Raw genomic sequence first — 25,778 nt, 5'->3', positions numbered from 1 at the left:
TAGCCCAGGTGTAGGTAGCCCTGGCTCCCCGTCTCATACTTAATATACGAGATTTAAAACATCCCAGAGAGGTAAAATGCACATTCAGTACACTCATTATTTACCTTAAAATGTGTAGTCTTAATATAGGAAGAGAGGCGAGTAGTATTTATTTGTATAAAGTCATTGCAGGTAGCCGGTAGGTGTAGCCTGGGCTACACCTACCGACTACCTACACTGTGGCCCAGAGCCATATTATTAACATCGACATGCCTTGTTCACTGAATTTAATCATTTCTAACAACTACCTTTAGATGCCATCATAAACGAAGGTAGAAGTAATGAATAATTCAAGCCGAAAATTGTAAACAAAAGCGGAGTGGGGGAGTGGCTGGGCCAAACGCAGATTCATACACGGTTTCTCTGATGGCTGAGCAGAGAAAACGTAATGTTGTCCCTCCACCCGGCTCCACAAGTATTATTATCAGAGCATATAAAATATGCAATAAATGCCAGACAACAAGTTTACACTAACTTACATTAAGTTAGCAATAGAAATAGGCATTAAAAAATGCAATAAAAGGTAAGATACACACAGAGTACACTTATTACTTACCTTAAAATATTAATATTAATGTGTGAGAGGTGAGTGGCAGGGTGTTTATTGAATAAAATCAGAATGGCACACCATCATCCTCTAACTTGGCACTTAAAGCAAGAGGCTTACGACTTCTTTTTATTACAGCTAACCTTAGACGCCATCGTCAATGAGAGCCAACTAGTTAAAGAAAGAGTAAACGAGAGAGAGAACGAGATACAAAATTGAGACAATGTAAGAACACAAACTGAACAGGTAGTGGACGATCACTTGGTCAGGCGAAATAAATGCGTATTAATGTGTGTCTACTTTTAGTTCATTCACGTCCATTTGTAAGAGTTTGTAAAACATTTACCTCAATATTTTTTTATTTTAATAATAATTACCTCACAATACAAATACAGTGGACCCCCGCTTAACGATCACCTCCTAATGTGACCAATTATGTAAGTGTATTTATAAAAGTGCGTTTGTACGTGTATGTTTGGGGGTCTGAAATGGACTAATCTACTTTACAATATTCCTTATGGGAACAAATTCGGTCAGTACTGGCACCTGAACATACTTCTGGAATGAAAAAATATCATTAATCAGGGGTCCACTGTACTCTTACATTGTGTACAAGTTGTACAAGTTAGTTCAGAATAAACAAACAGCAACACACCATTTTTAGAGTGAATGAAGACAATAATAATAATAATATTATTATTAATATTATTAACCCTTTGACTGTTTCCGACGTATAAATACGTCTTACGAGCCAGTGTTTCTGACGTATTTATACGCACAAATTCTAGCGGCTTCAAATCAAGCGCCAAAGGCCTGGTAGGCCTACACGAGAGAGAATGGGTCTCAGTGGTCGGTGTGCACCCTGTGAAAAAAATCTGGGACCCAGCGGTGCATTGTGGGAACACCATGTTGTTAGTCCATTTTCACCATGCCGCTCGGTAAGAAGTTCCTCACTCCTCGGCGGATTGGAGGTCTTTTGTTCCCAAGTGATAGCTCTAACAGCGATGAAAATGTTAGTGACAGTGAATTCAAGGGTTTTGAAGTGAGTGTTACCGGAAAAAGTGCCCAGGATAACGTAATTAGTGATGAAAACCCAGATGACCCATAACCTTCGACCTCTGGTGCTGTGCCGGCTTGTTCACGTTCACGTTCGCCTGTACCAGGATGAAAGAGGAAACTATTTGGTCGTGTACAACACCCTGATGATAGCAGTGATAGTGATAGTGATTTCAAGGTCATTGAAAGCAGTTCTAGTGACAGTGAGGGTGAATATTCCCCAGTGAAGCGGCAGTATGTACGACGTAGCATGCGGTCTGGTAGTGTTTCATATGTTGTTCCAAGGGGAAGGAGAAACTCTGGAAGCACATCCCGTGGCCCTACACCACGACCTGATAGTGAAGATGATGATATTGTAACGATGGGTATGAATGGTGACAGTGAGGGAGGAGGCAGTGGTGGTGATAGTGAGGGTGGCACGGCCCATGTGGCACCATCACCGGGCCACGCTACTACCCACGCTGCTGACTCAGCACAACAACCAGCCTCACCCTACCCCACACTCCCACAACCTGCACCACCACAACCTGCACAACCACAACCATGGTACAATATCCAGACCCCACCAGCAGACCGCATCTGGGATTGGCAGGACGGTGACGAGTTTGTTCCCAGTCCCCATGACTTTGATGAAACACAAAGTGGAATAAAGCCATCTTGTCCACTTGGGAACAATGCCAGTGAACTGGACTGCTTTGAGTTATTCTTCGATGAACCCCTGATGGACATCATTGTCAGGGAAACAAACACATACTGTGATTACACCATGGCAAATACAATTCTCTCACCAAAATCACGGCTACACAAGTGGAAGGAGACAACTGTGGCAGAGATGTACCTGTTTTTTGCCACAATAATGCTTATGCCACATGTGTATAAGCACACTGTCACCACATACTGGGCAACAGAATGCCTGATTTCAACTCCAGGTTTTAGTGACATTATAGGTGTCAATCGTTTCCTGATACTGTTACGTATGTTACACTTTTCAGACAAAACCAGGCCTGACAGAAGCGACAGGTTATACAAGATCAGAAATGTGTTTATGTACCTGAAACAAAAGTGCTGCATGTATTTTTATCCCTTCAGGAAGCTTGTTATTGATAGAGTCCTTGATTTTATTCAAAGGAAGACTCTCATTCAAGCAATATATACCAAGCAAGAGGAAACGCTTTGGTATAAAGCTATTTGTACTGTGTGATTGCAAAAGTGGTCTAGTTTTGGATATCATTGTGTACACTGGCAGTAATACTTTGAGAGATACCATGAAGTTATTGGGTATCTCTGGTGATGTGGTTCGAACAATGATGGAACCATATCTTGGTAAGGGGCATATGTTATTTACTGATAACTGGTACACAAGCCCCATACTCAGTGATTTCTTGTGAGTGAACTTGACAGACGTGTGTGGCACAGTGCGTGGTAATCGTAAACATATGCCAAGGTTCGACACTGGCACTCGCAGAGGTGAGGTGCAAGCCTTTGCTGCCAATGACATCATGGCATTTCGGTGGCATGACAAATGTGATGTCACATTGTTGACATCAGTTCACAGAAACGAAATGGTACCCAGTGGCAGGGACAACAGAGAGACCAATGAACTCATTCTAAAGCCTGCAGCTGTCATGGACTACAACCTCAATATGTGCTTAGTGGACAAATGTGATATGCAGATTGGGTTTGCAGACTGTGTATGCAAGAGTTATAAATGGTATATAAAACTTTTTTTTTCCATCTTGTTGATATCTCTATGCTAAATGTTTATAACATATACAAGTTGAAGACCAACAAAACACCAAAATATGGTGAATTTTGCCTGTCAGTAATCAGACAAATAATTGCAAAGTACCAAGGAGCAACTCCTGCAATAGACCAGCACCCACAGACGTCATCTCGTATGAGGCCTGGTGATCACTACCCCATACAACTGCCTCCTACTACTGCCAAGAAAAATGCTCAGAAGAGGTGTTATGTATGTATGCATACTCTGGGCTCTGGTGGCCTGGTGGTTAACGCTCTCGCTTCACACGGTGAGGGCCTGGGTTCGATTCCCAGCCAGAGTAGAAACATTGGACGTGTTTCTTTCCACCTGTTGTCTATGTTCCCCATCAGTAAAATGGGTACCTGGGTGTTAGTCGACTGGTGTGGGTCGCATCCTGGGACACTGACCTAAGGAGGCCTGGTCACAGACCGGGCCGCGGGGGCGTTGACCCCCGGAACTCTCTCCAGATAAACTCCAGATACCACAAAACGCCCACAAACACGCAGAGACACTCGTTTTATGTGTGAGGAGTGTGAAGTGCCCCTCTGCATATACCCATGTTTCAAAGAGTTCCACAAGCTGCATCAGTTCTAGGAACGTGTTTAGTGACTGTACATATGTATATATATTATGGAACAGTAGTAATAAACATTGTTTTGTATTGTTTGTGTAAACAAAGTGTATACACAAACTAATAGTGATAAAGTTTGTTCTGTTATTGTGTTGTAAATAATGAGTGTATATTTGAACAATGCACCTTACATTGGTCTCACAGGCCACATAAGTTACCTGGAACAGAAAAATATTGAAAAATGCAAGAAACCTTTGAATTAGAGTAAATAAAAGAATACTGGGTGGGCAGCAGTTGCCGCTGTTGCCGTACGCACGTCACTTTCTGCAAACTTTGCGGCTCTATATCTCAGTAAGTACTGATGGCAAAAATTTTTTTTAGGCTTAAAACACTACTAAAAATATTCCTAACATTTTCATAAGAAAATTTTTTTTTTTTTCGAATATTGGCGACATAGAATGACAGTTTCAGAGAGGGGCCTGAAACAGTCAAAGGGTTAATATTATTAATAATAATAATAAATTATTATTATTATTAATTATAAAAAGCACTAAACCCACAAGGGTCGTGAATTGCTATACATAGAGTAAAGGTATACGAAAAGAATATTTTTCTACAGTTACCCCCCAGTGTTTGACTAGAGAAAACGTAATTCTTCTGACACCACCTACACAGCTTCTTTGTAAACAAATCTCATATTTACATCAATTTTTATTCTGAGTGTATGTATCATGTTTATATGCTATGTAATGGGTTTCATATATAATTTTGAGGAAAATATCATAGATGGATTAATGAAAATGCCTATATTGATGTAAAATAAGACATTTAGTGTGCCCAAGAGTGATTATTATTACATAGTATTGGCGTCATGAGTAGAGAGAGACTTAGCGATTTTAATGTGTACCTGCACACCAGCACAGTGTGTAAGTATATTTAAGTACAGGTACACAAGTATAATTATCAGAGTACATATAAAATATGCAGTAACTTTAAAACTCTTGAAATTTTGGAAAGTTTCCTGACATAATAGATGTGGTCACGGAAAATGTAAACAAATCGGGTGGGGGGCACCATATTTAAAAGACCGCTTGCCGTATAGCAAATTTTGGTCATAATTTGACATTGCTGTATTAACGGAACGCCGTAAAGCGGGGCCTTACTGTACTCTGTTTTATATAAGACCCCAAGACAGAGATAGGAGAATGGCATTTGTATACCATATCCTCTTCATACCTCCATCAAACTGCTCGGTGTTATGCCAAATATTATTTATTCTGGAGTATTTAACATGTTTTATGTTATTTATATTGTTTATTATGTCATATTAGATCAATTGTGATAGGCAAATAAGCTGTAGTGTTGATATTAGCGTAATAATAAAGCATATTCTCCTGCTTCATGAGACTGAGCTCATGACAACCGACAGTGGCTTCAAAGCCACCTTATCTTTAATGGACAATGTACTGTGTAGGTGCTGTACATAATGAGAAGCATTTCTTTTATTCATTGGAACCATGGCTAGGGCTAAAAGTAACCAGGTTAAAACAATAAATAGAGAAAAAGAAATTTGAATGACTTATGCAGCAAGTAGTGCCACTAAACAGTACCAGGAGATTGGTGTGGCGACCCTGGAAATTTGAAATTATGCTAGCCAAAATTAGTGCCAAATAACTGAAGGAACGGAATAACTGACTGCCGGATTTGTGATGGCAGACCTGTATAAGGGGAATTACCAACAAACCTCCAGCTGTCTTCAAGGAGGAACTTGACAATTTCCTCAGATCAGTTCCTGAACAGCCAGACTGTGGTTGGTATATGTGAAATCACCAGAAATAGCCTAGTTGATCAGGCCCTGATCCACCAAGAGGCCTGGTCTATGATCAAGCTGTTGAGATGTTTAACCTGGCAAATATCCTTCAGGTATTCATGCACTGCCTCAGGCCTCAACTCCTGGAACCCCATCTTCAAGAATTGAAAGCCTATCAAATATCTTGAATATTCTCAGGAGGAAGCAGTCTGGACACAGGCTCTCCTTAATTCAAAAACCCTGTCATAGCCCCACTCCACAAAGGTGCCACTAAAACAATAGCAAAGAACTATAGACTAATAGCACTGATGTCCCACATTATCAAAAGTATTTTAAGCAGCAAGATCACAAACTACATAGATTCCCAACAATTACACAACCCAGGGCAGCACGAGTTTAGAAGAGGTCACTCCTGTCTCTTACAACTACTGGACCACTATGATATGGTCTTGGATGCACTTGCAAAAGCCTTCAACAAGTGCAATTATGTTGTACAAGAATGGATAGTGAGGATAGTGAGGCTCAAGTTAGAGTATGTAGGAAAGAGGGAGACAATTTCCCAGTAAAAGTAGGCCTTAGACAAAGATGTGTGATGTCACTGTGGTTGTTCAATATATTTATAGATGGGGTTGTAAGAGAAGTAAATGTGAGGGTCTTGGCAAGAGGTGTGGAGTTAAAAGATAAAGAATCACACAAAGTGGGAGTTGTCACAGTTGCTCTTTGCTGATGACACTGTGCTCTTGGGTGATTCTGAAGAGAAGTTGCAGAGGTTGGTGGATGAATTTGGTAGGGTGTGTAAAAGAAGAAAATTGAAAGTGAATACAGGAAAGAGTAAGGTTATGAGGATAACAAAAAGATTAGATGATGAAAGATTGGATATCAGATTGGAGGGAGAGAGTATGGAGGAGGTGAATGTATTCAGATATTTGGGAGTGGATGTGTCAGCGGATGGGTCTATGAAAGATGAGGTGAATCATAGAACTGATGAGGGGAAAAGGGTGAGCGGTGCACTTAGGAGTCTGTGGAGACAAAGAACTTTGTCCTTGGAAGCAAAGAGGGGAATGTATGAGAGTGTAGTTTTACCAACGCTCCTGTATGGGTGTGAAGCATGGGTGATGAATGTTGCAGCGAGGAGAAGGCTGGAGGCAGTGGAGATGTCATGTCTGTGGGCAATGTGTGGTGTGAATATAATGCAGAGAATTTGTAGTTTGGAAGTTAGGAGGAGGTGCAGGATTACCAAAACTGTTGTCCAGAGGGCTGAGGAAGGATTGTTGAGGTGGTTCGGACATGTAGAGAGAATGGAGCAAAACAGAATGACTTCAAGAGTGTATCAGTCTGTAGTGGAAGGAAGGCGGGGTAGGGGTCGGCCTAGGAAAGGGTGGAGGGAGGGGGTAAAGGAGGTTTTGTGTGCGAGGGGCTTGGACTTCCAGTGGGCATGCGTGAGTGTGTTTGATAGGAGCGAATGGAGACAAATGGTTTTTAATACTTGACGTGCTGTTGGAGTGTGAGCAAAGTAACATTTATGAAGGTATTCAGGGAAACCGGCAGGCCGGACTTGAGTCCTGGAGATGGGAAGTACAGTGCCTGCACTCTGAAGGAGGGGTGTTAATGTTGCAGTTTAAAAACTGTAGTGTAAAGCACCCATCTGGCAAGACAGTGATGGAGTGAATGATGGTGAAAGTTTTTCTTTTTCGGGCCACCCTGCCTTGGCGGGAATTGGCCAGTGTGTTAATAATAATAATAAAAAGAATGGTATACAATCTCCATGACTATGGTGCTCTTCGCACCTACTCCAAGGTTAAGGGACTGATTACCTCATCTTCTGTACATAGTTCTACTTTCTTAAAGTTATGTCCTGGAATTTGTATTGACAAAGCCACTGGATGGCGAAACGTCTACAATAAAGATACCCAGATGTTGCAGTGTCTTAACCCTTTGACTGTTTCAGGCCCCTCTCTGAAACTGTCATTCTATGTCGCTCAATTTTTGAAAAAAAAAAAATTATTTTTTCTTATGAAATGATAGAGAATCTTTTCCCGATGGTAATGACACCAAAAGTTCGAAATTTGGTCGAAAACTCATGGAATTATGCTCCCGCGAAGTTAGCGGTCTCGGCGACATATGCATATCAGCGATTTCGCCGACTTTGAGCCCTATTTTCAGCCAATTCCATTATTCCAGTTGACCAAACTCATAGCTATTTCTTTAGAACTCCATTTTATCTATCAGCTGAGTACAAGAAACCTCCCATTTACTAGTTTGGACTACCCAATATGGTGGTCAGAAATTGGCAATTTGGCCAATTTCACGCAAACTAAAAAAGATGCCAATTTCAAAATAGGGTCCAGAATAAACAAGGTAGACATTTGTGGCACTAAAATAACATATGCTCTGTTCATTAGTCATATCTCTAGGCCTCTCTTATATTATTATTGCTTTCTATTTTGATTTTTTATTCATACAAAAAAATACAAAATTTACTGTTATGCAGACTACTGCCTTATTGTAAAAATGGTATAAATAATATCAGTGCACTAGTGAAAGAATATTAGACTCCCCAGTTGACGTGTATTGGATGTGTGGTGTGATTTATTTACTCCTGAACATTGGTAAAATTCAAACATTTCCGCTACTTTGAGCTCAGTTTCAAGGTCGTTTTCATCGTAAATATAATGAAAATCATCTCTATTTCTGTAATATGTTTTCCATTTTATCACCCAAGACCATGAAAACGCGAATACAATGATAAATACTACTATACGAAAATACACCTCAAAGTCGGCGTTTTATTCCAAAAAAAAAACGATCAGAGTTTTTTTTTTCTCATTACGCACTGTGTGCTGCAGGATTTTTTTTATGTGGTGCACACTGACCACACAGACACATTCTCTCACATGTGGGCCTACCAGCTTTCTCCCGCTTGATTTGAAGCCGGTAGAATTATTGAGTATATATACGTCAGAAACATTGGCTCATAAGACGTATTTATACGTCGAAAACAGTCAAAGGGTTAATTTCATCAAGTGCAATTATGTTGTAAAAGTGCACAAAATGTGTGCAAAAGGGAATTGCTGAAAAGTGGATTAACCCTTTGAGGGTTTCGGCCGTACTAGTACGGCTTACGACCCAGGGTTTTTGACATAGTGTACTAGTATGCCTAAATTCTAGTGCCCTCAAATCTAGTGGGAGAAAGCTGGTAGGCCTACATATTAAAGAATGGGTCTATGTGGTCAGTGTGCACAGTATAAAAAAAATCCTGCAGCACACAGTGCATAGAGAAAAAAAAAACTGACTGTTTTTTGGGAATAAAACAGCAACTTTGCATTGTATTTTCGTATGGTATTTATTGTCGTATTCTAGTTTTCTTGGTCTCATTTTATAGAATGGAAGACATATTACAGAAATTGAGATGATTTTGACTGGTTTTACAATGAAAAGTACCTTGAAATTGAGCTCAAAGTAGCAGAAATGTTCAATTTTTACCAAAGTTCAAAAGTAAACAAATCATGCCAAACGTCCAATACACGTCAACTGGTGAGTCTAATATTCCTTCGCAAGTGCGCCAATATTATTTATACCATTTTTTACACTAATGCAGTAGTCTGCATAACAGTAAATCTTCTATTTTTTGTGAGAATAAAAATTCAAAGTGGAAAGCAAAAGAATGTAAGAGGGGCCTTGAGACGTGACTAATGAACAGAGGAAATGTCATTTTAGTGCCAGGAATGTCTTTGTTTATTCTGGACCCTATTCGGAAATTGGCATCTTTTGAAATTTGTGTGAAATTGGCAAAATTGCTAAATTCTGACCACTGTACTGGATAGTTGAAATTGGTAAATGGGTGGTTTCTTGCACTCATTCGATAGAAAAAATGGAGTTCTAGCGAAATATTCATGTTTTTTGTCGACTAGTACAGTGGAATTGGCCGAAAATGAGGCACAAAGTGGGCAAAATCGCCAATGCGTAAACATCACCGAGACCGCTAACTTCGCGAGAGCATAATTCCGTAAGTTTTCCATCAAATTTCATACTTTTGGTGTCATTATGATTGGGAAAAGATTCTCTATCTTTTCATAAGAATTTTTTTTTTTTTTTTTAAATTTGGCCGACCCTGAGAACGAGTCTCGGAGAGGGCCTATCAACCCTCAAAGGGTTAATGGATATTTAAGCACATAACAAAGGAGGAACACTGCAGCAGGCCGGATGGCCCATACTAGGCAGGTCCTTCACAATCCATCCACTAACAAAATATTTGCTCAACCCAATTTTTAATGTCACCCAAGAAATAAGCTTTTGAGAATTCTATTTACTCATGTGCAAGTCCCACTCAAATCCAACCCCACTCACCCATGTATTTATCCAACCTAAATTTGAAACTACCCTAGGTTTTAGCCTCAATAACCCTACTAGGTAGACCGTTTTACTAATCAACTACCCTATTTCTAAACCAATACTTTCCTATGTCCTTTCTAAATCTAAACTTCTCTAATTTGAATCCATTATTGTGAGTTCTCTCTTGGAGAGATCCTCAAGACCTTATTTATATCCCCTTGTTAACCCTTCAACTGTCCAAACATAGATCGACTTTTTTTAACATTTGAAAGTATGTAAAAAAATAGATTTTTTTTTTTTTTTTTACATTTGAAAACGTGTAAAAAAACTTTTATCTACATTTTTTTTTGTTATACTTGAAAATATGTAAAAAAACGTAGATCTACTTTTGGAGCACTACGAATTTGAATGTCGATCTGCTTGGACAGTTTAACCCTTTGAGGGTCGACAGGCCCTCTCCGAAATTCGTTCTCAGGGTCGGCCAAATTTAAAAAAAAAAAAAATTATTTTCTCTTATGAAAAGACAGAGAATCTTTTCCCGATCATAAAGACACCAAAAGTTTGAAATTTGATGGAAAACTTACGAAATTATGCTCTCGCAAAGTTAGCGGTCTCGGCGATGTTTATGCATCGGCGATTTTGCCCACTTTGAGCCCCATTTTCGGCCAATTTCGCTGTACTAGTCGACAAAAAACATGAATATTTCGCTAGAACTCCATTTTTTCTATCGAATGGGTGCAAGAAACCACCCATTTATGAAATTCAACTATCCAGTACAGTGGTCAGAATTTAGCAATTTTGCCAATTTCACACAAATTTCAAAAGATGCCAATTTCCGAATAGGGTCCAGAATAAACAAGAAAGACAGTCCTGGCACTAAAATGACATTTCCTCTAGTCATTAGTCACGTCTCAAGGCCCCTCTTATATTCTTTTGCTTTCCATTTTGAATTTTTATTCTCACAAAAAATATAAGATTTACTGTTATGCTGACTACTGTATTAGTGTAAAAAATGGTATAAATATTATTGGTGCACTTGTGAAAGAATATTAGACTCACCAGTTGACGTGTATTGCACGCTTGGCACGATTTGTTTATTTTTGAAGTTTGGTAAAAATTGAACATTTCTGCTACTTTGAGCTCAATTTCAAGGCACCTTTCATTGTAAAACCAGCCAAAATCATCTCAATTTCTGTAATATGTCTTCCATTCTATAAAATGAGACCAAGAAAACTAGAATACAACAATAAATACCATACGAAAATACACTGCAAAGTCGCTGATTTATTCCAAAAAAATGGTCAAAGTTTTTTTTTTCTCATTATGCACTGTGTGCTGCAGGATTTTTTTTAGACTGTGCACACTGACCACATAGACACATTCTTTCATATGAAGGCCTACCAGCTTTCTCCCACTAGATTTGAGGCCGCTAGAATTTATGCGTACTAGTACGTCAAAAACCCCTACGCGAAAGACGTACTAGTACGATGAAAACCCTCAAAGGGTTAAGGGTTAATACCCATCTTCCACTTGTACACTACGATCATGTCTCCCCTCATTCTTCGCCTTACAAGTGAATGTAATTTAAGGGTCTTCAATCTTTCTTCAAAAGGAAGATTTCTAATGCTATGTATCAACTTTGACATTCTTCACTGAATTTCTAACAAATTTATATCCATTCCGTAAAACGGAGACCAGAACTGAGCTGCATACTCTAGGCAAGGCCTTACTAATGATGTATAAAGCTGTAGTATAACTGCTGGACTTTTGTTGCTTACACTTCTTGATATAAATCCCAGTAATATACAGTGGACCCCCGGTTAACGAACTTTTTTCATTCCAGAAGTATGTTCTGACCGAATTTTTTCCCGTAAGGAATATTGTGAAGTAGATTAGTCCATTTCAGACCCCCAAACATACACGTACAAACGCACTTACATAAATACACTTACATAATTGGTCGCACTTGGAGGTGATCGTTAAGTGGGGGTCCACTGTATTTGCCTTATTACGTACACTTAGGCACTGCTGTCTTGGTTTAAGGTTGCTGCTTACCATAACCCCCAAATCCTTTTCGCATTCTGCACAGCTAAGTTCAACAATATTAAGCTGGTAGGTGCTAAGGTTATGAACATTTCTGAGCTTTAGAACTTTACATTTATTTACATTGAACCGCATTTTCCACTTTTCTGACCACAAATTGAGTTTATCTAAATCCTCCTGGAGTTCCGACACATCTAAGTCTCAATCGATTATCCTACCTACCTTAGTAATCAGCGAATTTCCTTATATCACTAGTAATTCCCGCGTCAATGTCATTTATACACATTATAAACAACGGGCCTAAAACCGATCCCTGCAGAACGCCACTTGTTACAGATCCCCACTCAGATTTAACCCCATTTATGCACACTTTCTGCTTCCTATTGGTGAGCCATGACTCAATCCATGACAGCACTTTTCCCCGCAGTGCCATGAGCAGCCACTTTCTTTAACCCCTTGACTGTCGCAACCTCATTTTCCCAAAAAAAAAAAAAAAAAATCTTATGAAGTGATAGAGAATCTTTTCCCAATTGTAATAACAACAAAAAAATGAGATTTGATGGAAAACTGATGGAATTACGTTCTCGTGAAGTTAGTGACCTCAAAGATATTTACGAATTGGCGATTTTGCCAACTTTGAGCCCTACTTTCGGCTAATTCCATTGTTCCAGTCAACCAAACTCATAGCTATTTCTTTAGAACTCCATTTTTTTCTATCGATTGAGTACAAGAAACTGCCCATTTACCAATTTAAACTACCCAATAACATGGTCAGAAATCTGCACTTTGGCCAATTTCACGAAAATTAAAAAAGATGACCATTTCAAAATAAGATCCAGAATGAATAATACAGACATTCCTGGCTCTAAAATAACATTTTCTTTGTTCATCAGTCACATCTCCAGGCCCCTCTGATATTACTCTTGCTTTCTATTTTGAATTTTTATTCAAACAAAAAATAGAAGATTTACTGTTCTGCAGACTACTGCAATATTGTAATAACTGTATAAATAACATCAACCCATTCATGACTGCATATTAGAATGGCTAGTTGGACATTTATTGGAAAATGACATCATTTGTTTACTTCTGAACATCGGCAAAAATCAAACATTTCCCCTAATTCGAGCTCCATTTCTAGGTTCTTTTTATAGTAAAACCAATCAAAATCACCTCTATTTCTATAATATGTTTTCCATTCTATCAAGTGAGACAAAGAAAACGAGAATATAACCATAAATACTATACAAAAATAGACCACAAAGTTGGCATTTTAATAAAAAAAAAGGTCGGAGTTTTTTTTTCTCATTATGCACTGCGTGCTGCAGGATTTTTTTATATGATGCACAATGACCACACACACCCATTATCTCACAGATGAGCCTACCAGCTTTCTCCTGCTTGATTTGAAGCCACTAGAATTTGTGAGTACAGGTCCTCCATCACAAATCCGGCATCATTGGGACCTGTAGTGTGCTGGATTACTGAGTTTGCAGGATTACAGAGTAGTTAGGTTAGAATACACTTAATAAAATTAACCAACTTGAATTACACAAAGTTCATTGAACATCGGCAAGAATCGAACATTTCCGCTACTGTGAGCACAATTTCAAGGTACTTTTCATCATGAAAGCAATCAAAATCATATCTATTTCTGTAATATATCTTCCATTCTATCAAATGAGACCAAAAAAAAAAAAAACGAGAATACAACCATAAAAACCATACGAAAATATACCACAAAGAGGCGGCTAATGGCTGAGAAGTGAACTCCCTTATTTATCGTCTTTCTTTTTTATTTTTGGTGTACATTAACCATTTGACTGTCGCAACCCCCAATCCTGAGGTGTCTCCTGGTGTCGCAAAATTTAAAAAAAAAAAATTATTTTTTCTTATGAAATGATAGAGAATCTTTTCCCGATTGTAATGACACCAAAAAAACGAAATTTGATGGAAAACTGACGGAATTATGCTCTCACGAAGTTAGCGACCTCGGCGCTGTTTACAAATCTGCAATTTCGCCCACTTTGAGCCCTATTTTCGGCTAATTCCATTGTTCCAGTCGCCCAAACTCATTTTTTCTATTGATTGAGTACAAGAAACTGCCAATTTACCGATTTCAACTACCTGATAATATGGTCAGAAATTTGCAATTTGGCCAATTTCACGAAAACTAAAAAATATGACAATTTCAAAATAAGGTCCAGAATGAACAATGCAGACATTTCTAGCTCTAAAATAACATTTTCTTTGTTCATCAGTCATGTCTCCAGGCCCCTCTGATATTACTCTTGCTTTCTATTTTGAATTTTTATTCAAATAAAAAATAGAAGACTTACTATTATGCAGACTACTGCAATACTGTAATAATTGTATAAATAACATCAACCCATTCATGACTGCATATTAGAATGGCTAGTTGGACATTTATTGGACAATGGCATCATTTGTTTACCTTAAACATCGGTAAAAATCAAACATTTCCCCTAATTGGAGCTCCATTTCTAAGTTTTTTTTATAGTAAAATCAATCAAAATCACCTCTATTTCTATAATATGTTTTCCATTCTATCAAATGAGACCAAGAAAACGAGAATACAACCATAAATACTATATGAAAATAGACCACAAAGTCGGCATTTTAATTTAAAAATGGTCAGTTTTTTTTTTTTCTCGTTATGCACTGCGTGCTGCAGGATTTTTTTTATATGGTGCACACTGACCACACAGACCCATTCTCTCACATGTGGGCCTACCAGCTTTCTCCTGCTTGATTTGAAGCCGCTGGAATTTACGAGTATATATACGTCAAACACGGTACCTCGTAAGACGTATATATACAGCCGCAACAGTCAAAGGGTTAAGAAGCATCTTTCCATCATACATTGCCCAAGTTTCAATGAGATAGCCCAACAAACAACTGAGAAAAAAAAACAATATTTACCAAAAATCATGGCAAGCCCAAGCCAGGTACTGGAAATGTCACTGACTTTTTTGGTTTATCCCAGGTTCTCTATACATACACTGCTATGTATGATAATCTATGTAACTGTATTTGTGTATACCTGAATAAACTAACTTCTAGTCTGTCGACTGAGTACAAGAAACTGCCCATTCACCTATTTCAACTACCCAATAAAGTGGTCAGAAATTGGCAATTTGGCCAAATTCACAGATGCCAATTTCAAATGGGGTCCAGAACAGACAATGCAGACATTCCTGGCACTAAAATTACATTTTCTCTGTTCATTAGTCATGGCTACAGGCCCCTCTTATATTACTCTTGCTTACCATTTGGAATTTTTAATTCACACAAAAAAATAGTTTTACTGTTATGCAGACTACTGCATTATTGTAATAATTGTTTAAATACATAATGTCAACCCATTCTTGACTGCGTATTGGAATTTGGACTGGCAGGTGGAAAGGTATTGGACAGTGACGTCATTTGTTTACTCGAGCATCGCTAAAGAATAGAACTTTCCTGCTACTGTGAGCGCAATTTCGTGAGTCGCTTTTCGTCATGAAAGCAATCAAAATCATATCTATTTCTGTAATATATCTTCCATTCTATCAAATGAGACCGAAAAAACGAGAATACAGTGGAACCTCAAATACTGAGCTTAATCCGTTCCAGGAGCTAGTTCTAAATTCGAAAAGTTTGAAAATCGAAGTAATATTTCCCATAAGAAATAATGGAAATACAATCAATCCATTCCAGAAACCCAAAAATATTCACAAAAAAATACATTTTATAGAGATTAATTACAGTTTTACATACACACAACAAATAGTGTTCAATTATGTATTAATAAATTTAAATAAACATATAAAATAACATTTTACTTACCTTTATTGAAAATTGGTGATGGCATTTGGAAGATAGGGAGGAGAGAGGGAGTTGGGGTTAGTGTTTGGAAGGAGAATCCCCCTCCATGAGGACTTCAGGTATCAAAGCCCTCTCTGGGGTTACTTCCCTTCTCTAATGCCACTAGGACCAGCTCGAGAGTCACTGGACCCCTGTCTCACAAAATAACTGTCCACGGTCCTCTGTTTCTGGTGCCTCTTTAACATTTCCCTAAAATGGGACATGGTTCTGTCACTGAACTGATTCCAGGAGTTTTCTGTACCAGATCGGCATGCAACTTCCTTGCCTTTTCGCAAATAATCGTCTCTGAAACACTATCACCCGCCATCTCTTTATCCTTGATCCACACCAGCAACAACTTCTCAACCTCTTCAACTATTTGTGGTCTTTTTTTTGGTTAGCATTTTAACACCTTTTGCAACATCAGCTTCCTTGATTTGTTTTTTCTTTGCCAGGATAGAACCGATGGTCGACTTGTTTTTTCCCATACAACCTGGCAAGCTCAACAAGTCTCACACCACTCTCATACTTCTGTATTTCCTTCTTCACATCTATGGTGTTTCTCACTTTCTTTACCACATTGGTACCACTAGCAAATTTCTTTGGCCCCATGGTAGCTTATTTCACAGTCCCACAAACACTAAACACAATGAAATAATCGTAAAATGTTTGAATGAAAGCGCAGGTTAGTGTTCACTCAAGCATCAACAAAGCCAGACTGGGTCACGGCGCCTGTGCGGGGACACGGGCAGAGGCTGGTGGACAGGTCTGGTACCCGGTGGTCCGAAAATAGGGGCGCATTCGATAATAGGGACAAAATTGGTTCGAAAAAAGGGTTCTATTTTTGAAACGTTCGATAAGTGATACGTTCGAAATTTAAGGTTCCACTGTATAACCATAAAACCATACAAAAATATACCGCTAAGCGGCCGCTAATGGCCGAAAAGTGAACTCTGCTCTTTATGGTCTGATTCCTTTCATTTTTGGTGTACATTAAGAAGTATCTTTCCATCATACATTGCCTAAGTTTCAATAAGATAACCCAACAAACAAATGAGAAAATAACAATACTACTACTACTAATAATAATAATTTACTACATGTACATGGGATACACACATAGCTGAGATCAGTGACATACTACTATATAGAAAGCCACTTGTTATGTTGAGCATTTCAAGCAAGTTAGGTCAGGCCCCCAGGATAACACCCACACCAGTCGACTAACACCCAGGTACCCATTTACTGATGGGTGAACATAGACAACAGGTGTAAAGAAACACGCCCAACGTTTCTACCCTGGCTGGGAATCGAATTATTTTTTATTTTTATTATCACACTGGCCAATTCCCACCAAGGCAGGGTGGCCCGAAAAAGAAAAACTTTCACCATCATTCACTCCATCACTGTCTTGCCAGAAGGGTGCTTTACACTACAGTTTTTAAACTGCAACATTTACACCCCTCCTTCAGAGTGCAGGCACTGTACTTCCCATCTCCAGGACTCAAGTCCGGCCTGCTGGTTTCCCTGAACCCCTTCATAAATGTTACTTTGCTCACACTCCAACAGCACGTCAAGTATTAAAAACCATTTGTCTCCATTCACTCCTATCAAACACGCTCACGCATGCCTGCTGGAAGTCCAAGCCCCTCGCACACAAAATCTCCTTTACCCCCTCCCTCCAACCTTTCCTAGGCCGACCCCTACCCCGCCTTCCTTCCACTACAGACTGATACACTCTTGAAGTCATTCTGTTTCGCTCCATTCTCTCTACATGTCCGAACCACCTCAACAACCCTTCCTCAGCCCTCTGGACAACAGTTTTGGTAATCCCGCACCTCCTCCTAACTTCCAAACTACGAATTCTCTGCATTATATTCACACCACACATCAGACATGACATCTCCACCCTCAGACCCATGCTTCACACCCATAAGAGCTCTATACAGTGGACTGCCTTAATCCGTGCAAGAGGGCTGGTCGTTATGCGAAATGTTCGCTATGCGAATTAATTTTCCCCGCGTGCAACCCATTTTTTTTCATCACAAACTGAAAAAGGCATGCAATTCATGACACTTACTTTTATTGAAGATCTGGTGATGATTGATGGGATGGGAGGAGGGGAGAGAGAGTGTTAGTGTTTAGAAGGGGAATCCCCTTCCATAGGACTTGAGTAGCGTCCTTTTCCGGGGTTACTTCCCTTCTTCTTTTAATGCCACTAGGACCAGCTTGAAACTATACTCTCATACATTCCCCTCTTTGCCTCCAAGGACAAAGTTCTTTGTCTCCACAGACTAAGTGCATTTCCATACACTCACCCTTTTTTTGGCACCCTCATCAATTCTATGATTCACTTCATCTTTCATAGACCCATCCGCTGACACGTCCACTCCCAAATATCTGAATACATTCACCTCCTCCATACTCTCACCCTCCCTCCAATCTGATATCCAATCTTTCATCACCTAATCTCTCCCTTTGATATCCAATCTTTCATCACCTAATCTTTTTATCCTCATAACCTTACTCTTTCCTGTATTCACCTTTAATTTTCTTCTTTTGCACACCCTACCGAATATTTACCAAAAATCACATATGGCTAACCCAAAGCAGGTACTAGAAATAAGCCACATTGTCTGACTTTTTTGGGTTATCCTAGGTTCTCTACACATGTGCTGCTGTGTGTGGTAATCTATATAGAGAAAATAGCTTTTTTGTTTCAGGTTTATGGTGCAGTACGAGTGTATATCACAGTTAGCCCTGTGCTACACTCCGTTTTCTCTAATGTAAGCCCCAAGCCAGAGATAGGAGAATGGTACTTGTATCTCATATCCTCTTCATACCTCCGTCGAACTGCTCGGTATTATGCCAAATACATATTATTCATTCTGGAGTATTTAACATGTTTTGTTATTTATATTGTTTATTATGTCATATTAGATCAATTGTGATAGGCAATAAGCTGTAGCGTTGATATTAGCGTAATAATAAAACATTCTCCTGCATCACGAGACTGACAGTGGCAACCGACAGTGGTTTCAAAGCCACCTTATCTTTAATGGACAATTTACTGTGTAGGTGCTTTACACAACAAAAAGTATTTCTTTTATTCATTGGAACCATGGCTAGGGCTAAAAGTACGCAGGTTATAACAATACATGGAGAAAAAGATATTGGAATGACTTGTGCAGCAAGTAGCGCCACCAAACAGTACCAGCAGGTTGGTGTGGCGACCCTGGAAGTTTGAAATTATGCTAGCCGAAAATAGTGCCGAATAACTGAAGGAACCGAATAACTGATTGCCGGATTTGTGATGGCGGACCTGTATATACATGTCAAATACGGTGGCTCGTAAGACGTATATATACGACTGAAACAGTCAAAGGGTTAACAGTCTCTTATGTGGTACTCTATCAAAAGCCTTACTAAAATCCAAATAAACAATATCAAATTCTTTATCATGATCAATGGCCTCAAAAGCCTTACTGAAGAAAGTTAATAAATTAGTTAGGCGGGAACGGCTCCTGGTGAATCCACGTTGAGTATCATTAATCAAATTATGCCTATCGAGATGGCTTCTTATATTATCAGCTATAAGTGACTAGTAATGACTTTTCCCCTGCTTTAAAAATAGGAATTACATTAGCCATCTAGTGAACAGAACCCACAGTGAAACAGTGAACAGAGTGAAATCTGAGACTGCCAGTGTGAAAAGTTCCAATCTCCCAAGGCACAGTACTAGCTCCACTTTTCTTTCTCATTCTTATATCCAGCACAGAGATTTCAATCACAGCTCTGTCATCCTTTGCAGACAAGACTAGAATCTATACATTCGACATCCACTGAGGACATAGTAAACCTAAAAGCTGATATAAACAGTCTTTCAGTGGGCTACTGACAACACTGAGGACACGACAAACTTCCACAAGGTTAGATACGATTCACCAAGAAACCAGGAAAGGATTTCCTGGTGCAGGTTTTAGTCATACATGACCCGCTACTGGAGTTTTTGGTCATCTGACCGAGGCCTTCCACTGGCTTACCGTCCACCCACTTAAAAAATTAAGCAAACCTCTTCCCTACAAGAATAGACAGAGCCCTGAATCTGCACACTAAAAAGGCGTAGAATTAGGGGGGGGGGATATGACTGAGGTGTATAAATGGAAAACAGGAATAAATAAATTTAAGGGGATGCAAATATTATGCTGAAAATATCCAGCCAGGACAGGACTCACAGCACTGGTTTCAAGTTGGAAAAATTCAGATTCTGGAAAGATATAGGAAAGCACTGGTTTGGTAATAGAGTTGTGGACGAGTGGAACAAACTCCCGGATACTGTCAAAGAAGCTAAGACATCGTGTAATTTTAAAAATAGGTTAAATACCTGAGTGGGTGTGAGTTGGACCTGACTAGCTTGTGCTATTACATCGGATGCCATGCTCCTTCCTTAAGTGGAAGTGACCTGACTAGGTGGGTCATTGGTCTAAGCCAGGGGGTGGCATGGACCTGCTTTTCATGGGTCAGTAGGCCTGCTGCAGTGTTCCTACTTTCTTATGTTCTTATAACCTACACCTGGAAAACTTTTATAAGGACTAATCCAAAATCTGCACACAAAAATCATTCCCCATAAAAGTAAAAGGCTTGACAGATGCCATAAAATAGCCCCAATGAGCAGCAGGTGTACAATGAGTACACTAAGGAGACACTCATTAAGTGTAAAGGGACAAAGACTTTCTAACACCCACCCTTCGTACCTTAAGACCTACCTACAGTCTACCTGGTGAAGCACAGCTTCTCACTGTGACTACATCTCGCCTAACTGTTTACTATTACTGTTCATGTTCTATTTATCAATAAGTGCATTTTGTCTTCCAGTGAATCCAGTAGATGCAAGAGGCAGGAACAACCATCCAAGACCATCTTGTAGTGATACAACAGATGTAAAAGAGGAGCAACCTGCTTGAAACCCATGCTGCCCTGGGCAGTGCAACTGTTGTAAATGCCTGTTTAGGTTGTCCGGTTAGGTGCTGCACATACTACAGATACTCAAGTGTTAAGAACATAAGAAAGAAGGAACACTGCAACAGGCCCACTGACCCATGCAGAGCAGGTCCATGTCCCCCCCCCCCAGATTAGCCCAATGACCCACCCAGTCTGGTCACCTCCACTCAAGGATGGAGCACTGCACCAGACCCAGCAGCACAAGCTAGTCAGGTCCAACTCACACCCACCCATGTATTTATCTAACCTATTTTTAAAACTACACAACGTTTTAGACTCAATAACTGTACTCGGGAGTTTGTTCCACTCATTCACAACTCTATTACCAAACCAGTGCTTTCCTATATCCTTCCTGAATCTGAATTGTTCCAACTTGAAACCATTGCTGCAAATCCTGTCTTGGCTGGAAATTTTCAGCACGCTATTTACATCCCCTTTATTTATTCCTGTTTTCCATTTATACACCTCTATCATATCCCCCATAATTCTATGTCTTTCGAGAGAGTGCAGATTCTGGGCCCTCAGTCTATCCTCATAGGGAAGATTTCTGATACATGGGATCATCTTTGTCATCCTCCTCTGTACGTTTTCTAGAGCATTTATATCCATTCTGTAATACGGTGACCAGAACTGAGCAGCATAGTCTAAATGAGGCCTAACCAAGGATATATAGAGTTGAAGAAAAACCTGAGGACTTCTATTATTTATACTTTTAGATATGAAGCCAAGAATTCTGTTAGCTTTATTGCAAACACTAATGCACTGTTGTCTTGGTTTTAGATTACTGCTAACCAGAACTCCTAAATCCTTTTCGCAATCAATAGTATTAAGATCTACATCATTTAGTTTGTATGTGGCATTGGTTATTTAACTGTCCAACATTTAGAACTTTGCATTTGTCAATATTAAACTGCATCTGCCACTTCTCCGACCATTGCATCAGTCTATTCAAATCATCTTGGAGTGCTCTAGTGTCATTAGAATGAATTGGACGGCCTATTTTGGTGTCATCAGCAAATTTGCTTATGTCGCTATTTATTCCCTCATCTATGTCGTTTATGTACATTGTGAACAACAACGGGCCCAACACTGACCCGAGGAACACCGCTTGTGATGTGCCCCATTCTGATTTCTCCCCATTTATGCAAACTCTGCTGTCTATTTGTCAGCCATGCCTCTACCCAGGAAAAAATTTCTCCTCCTATTCCGTGTGCCTTAAGAAGGGAGGCAGGAGCCGTTCAGCGCTCTCAAGAAAAAAAATCGAAAAATTATGGAAACTGAGTTATTCATACAGAAAAATAGCTCAACTCTTTGGCAACACAATGGTACAAGAATCAATGTTCTACAACGTTTCTACAAGAAATTATAGTCATTTATATCAGGTATGGTGACGGCGATGTAGGTAGCGCGTCTGCTCTCAACCCATATATTTTTTGGAATTTTTTCCTTGTTTTTTTATCGCTTTTTCTTTGCATTATTCTTTCTAATATAATAATTGATTATATGGCATCATATAAGAGTAGGTGGAGCTTATCAATAGACGTCTAGCCTATCAGGAAGCACCTGGGTACACTCGGCAGTGCTCCCTCTCCAGACGGTGCCAGGTGAAATCACTTCATTATGCTTATATCAGCTTATATATTAACTATACGGCTTATTTATCTATCAGAATTTATCTAATATGATATAATAATCACTATAAATAGCAAACAAACATGTTATATACTCTAGACTGAATAAAATAGGCCATAATATAGTGAGAGTCCACCAGCAATATTTCGATATAAATGAGTTACTCCTAGTCTCCTTGTTGTATCGTTTGGTCTGTGAGTGATAGAAAACGGTGTTTTGAAGAGGATAACTCCACTAGAACATCAGTTTACTAAGAAATACACCGAAACAAACACGATTTTCGCGAAAAAAAAATTGAGACGGAGGGCCGGCCGGCGTTCTAGGCCTATATCTCGGAAGTAACTTATTCACTTATTTCGCTTTACAACTCCATTATTAATGATTGTATTGAAATGATTTTCACAGACAATATAAAACAAAGTGTGTTTGAAATTTTAACGTTAGATTTTTTGGAATATCTCAAATATTTTTGATTTTGTGGGGGGCAAAAGGCAGATATTTTGGTGAATGCCAAAAATTCTGTCAAATGTATTTTTTTTTTTACCGTGGTTGTTTAATATATTTATAGATGGGGTTGTAAGAGAAGTAAATGTGAGGGTCTTGGCAAGAGGCGTTGAGTTAAAAGATAAAGAATTGCATAAAGTGGGAGTTGTCACAGTTGCTCTTTGCTGATGACACTGTGCTCTTGGGAGACTCTGAAGAGAAGTTGCAGAGATTGGTGGATGAATTTGGTAGGGTGTGCAAGAGAGGAAAATTAAAAGTGAATACAGGAAAGAGTAAGGTTATGAGGATAACAAAAATATTAGGTGATGAAAGATTGGATATCAGATTGGAGGGAGAGAGTATGGAGGAGGTGAATGTATTCAGATATTTGGGAGTGGATGTGTCAGCGGATGGGTCTATGAAAGATGAGGTGAATCATAGAATTGATGAGGGGAAAAGGGTGAGTGGTGCACTTAGTCTGTGGAGACAAAGAACTTTGTCCTTGGAGGCAAAGAGGGGAATGTATGAGAGTATAGTTTTACCAACGCTCTTATATGGGTGTGAAGCATGGGTGATGAATGTTGCAGCGAGGAGAAGGCTGGAGGCAGTGGAGATGTCATGTCTGAGGGCAATGTGTGGTGTGAATATAATGCAGAGAATTCGTAGTTTGGAAGTTAGGAGGAGGTGCGGGATTACCAAAACTGTTGTCCAGAGGGCTGAGGAAGGGTTGTTGAGGTGGTTCGGACATGTAGAGAGAATGGAGCGAAAGAGTGACTTCAAGAGTGTATCAGTCTGTAATGGAAGGAAGGCGGGGTAGGGGTCGGCCTAGGAAAGGTTGGAGGGAGGGGGTAAAGGAGGTTTTGTGTGCGAGGGGCTTGCACTCTGAAGGAGGGGTGTAATGTTGCAGTTTAAACTGTAGTGTAAAGCACCCTTCTGGCAAGACACTGATGGAGTGAATGATGGTGAAAGTTTTTCTTTTTCGGGCCACCCTGCCTTGGTGGGAATCGGCCAGTGTGATAATAAAAAAAAATGATAATAAGATATATTAGATGAAATGGCAATGTAAAAACGTCATGCTAGTTGTATTTTAACAGTTGGGAATGTCGGAAGTGCCACTCGTAGTGCCAATTTGTCATTTCATGCTGCCATATATCAAAATTATGTTAATATTTTTTTCTCTGTTGTTTGTTGGCCAATCATACTGAAACTTTGTCACATACTTCTACATATGCACCTCTAAAAGTACACCAGAAATAAAATAAATTGGTTGAACGGCACTGAACGGCTCCTGCCTCCCTCCTTAAGATTCCTCAATAGCCTCTGGTGTGGAACTCTATCGAAAGCCTTACTGAAGGCCATATACACAATATCATATTCATTACCATGATCTACATCCTCAAACACCTTAGTGAAAAAAGTTAGTAAATTCGTAAGATAGGAACGCCCCTTTGTAAAACCGTGTTGAGATTCATTAATCAGTCTGTGCCTGTCAAGATGGCTACGAATTGCTTTGGCAATTATAGATTCCATAAATTTTCCCACTATGGAGGTAAGGCTTATTGGTCTATAGTTCGAAGCCAAGGACCTGTCATCTGCCTTGTAAATAGGTATTACATTTGCCATTTTCCACTTATCAGGCACTATGCCAGTTTGTAGTGATATGTTAAAAAGATTAGCCAAAGGTATGCTAAGTTCCTCTTTACATTCCTTTAACACCCTTGCAAACAGTTCATCAGGGCCTGGGGATTTGTTAGGTTTTAGTTTCTCTCTTTGTCTGATGACCATGTCACTAGTTACCACAATCATACATAGTGTCTTATCATCCTGTTCTACATAATCTATTATTTCAGGAATATCGCTAGTATTTTCTTGGGTGAAAACTGAAAGGAAGTAGGTATTGAGAATTTCACACACATCCTTATCACTGTCAGTGATCTGACCAGAGTTACTCTTAAGTGGGCCAATCTTGTCCCTAATCTTACTTCTGTATACCTGAAAGAACCCTTTTGGGTTAGTCTTTGAATTCCTTGCGACCTTAGCCTCATAATCCCTTTTTGCTTTCCTTATTCCTTTCTTTATTTCTCTCTTTAATTGAATATATTGATTTCTTAACTGCCCATCCCCTCTTTTGATACACCTATATATGCCTCTCTTTTGACCAATGCCACGTTTTAATCTATTGTTCATCCATTTGAGATCATTTTTGTTAGATCTAATTTCCCTACTTGGAACAAAAGTTGTCTGGGCAGCTAGAACTACGCTCTGAAAAACGTCATACTGGCAACCAAGATCACCTACCTGACCCATAGTCAGGACATCCCAATTTAGCCCACCCAAGTAATTTTTCAGTCCCATGAAGTCGGCCAAGCGAAAATCTGGGACAGAGATTTGATTGCAGTTATCTGGATAATTCCATGATATATTAAAACTAAGTGATTTGTGATCACTTTCCCCAAACTCATCATTAACCTCAAGATTATTAATTAGTGAATCTTTGTTGGCAAGAATCAAGTCAAGCAGATTGTTTCCTCTAGTTGGTTCTGTCACAACCTGTTCTAAAAAGCAATCCTGAATCGTATCAAGAAAGTCACTAGACTCAAGATTTCCTGTCATATTGTTCCAATCAATTTGTCTA

At 39.3% G+C, this 25,778-nt stretch overlaps 1 protein-coding gene across 2 annotated transcripts in view; it reads right to left on the bottom strand.

The window, feature by feature from the left end:
- The window catches only part of LOC128694100 (chromodomain-helicase-DNA-binding protein 7-like), a 328,549-nt gene that overhangs the window by 169,980 nt on the left and 132,791 nt on the right, over window positions 1-25,778 (bottom strand). The gene's annotated exons all lie outside the window — the stretch shown is intronic.

The sequence above is a fragment of the Cherax quadricarinatus genome, chromosome 43 (assembly GCF_038502225.1).
Source record: "Cherax quadricarinatus isolate ZL_2023a chromosome 43, ASM3850222v1, whole genome shotgun sequence".
NCBI classification, from domain to species: Eukaryota; Metazoa; Arthropoda; class Malacostraca; order Decapoda; family Parastacidae; genus Cherax; species Cherax quadricarinatus.
Note: the sequence above shows the minus strand (reverse complement) of the source record. Positions and strands in the feature narration are given on the sequence as shown.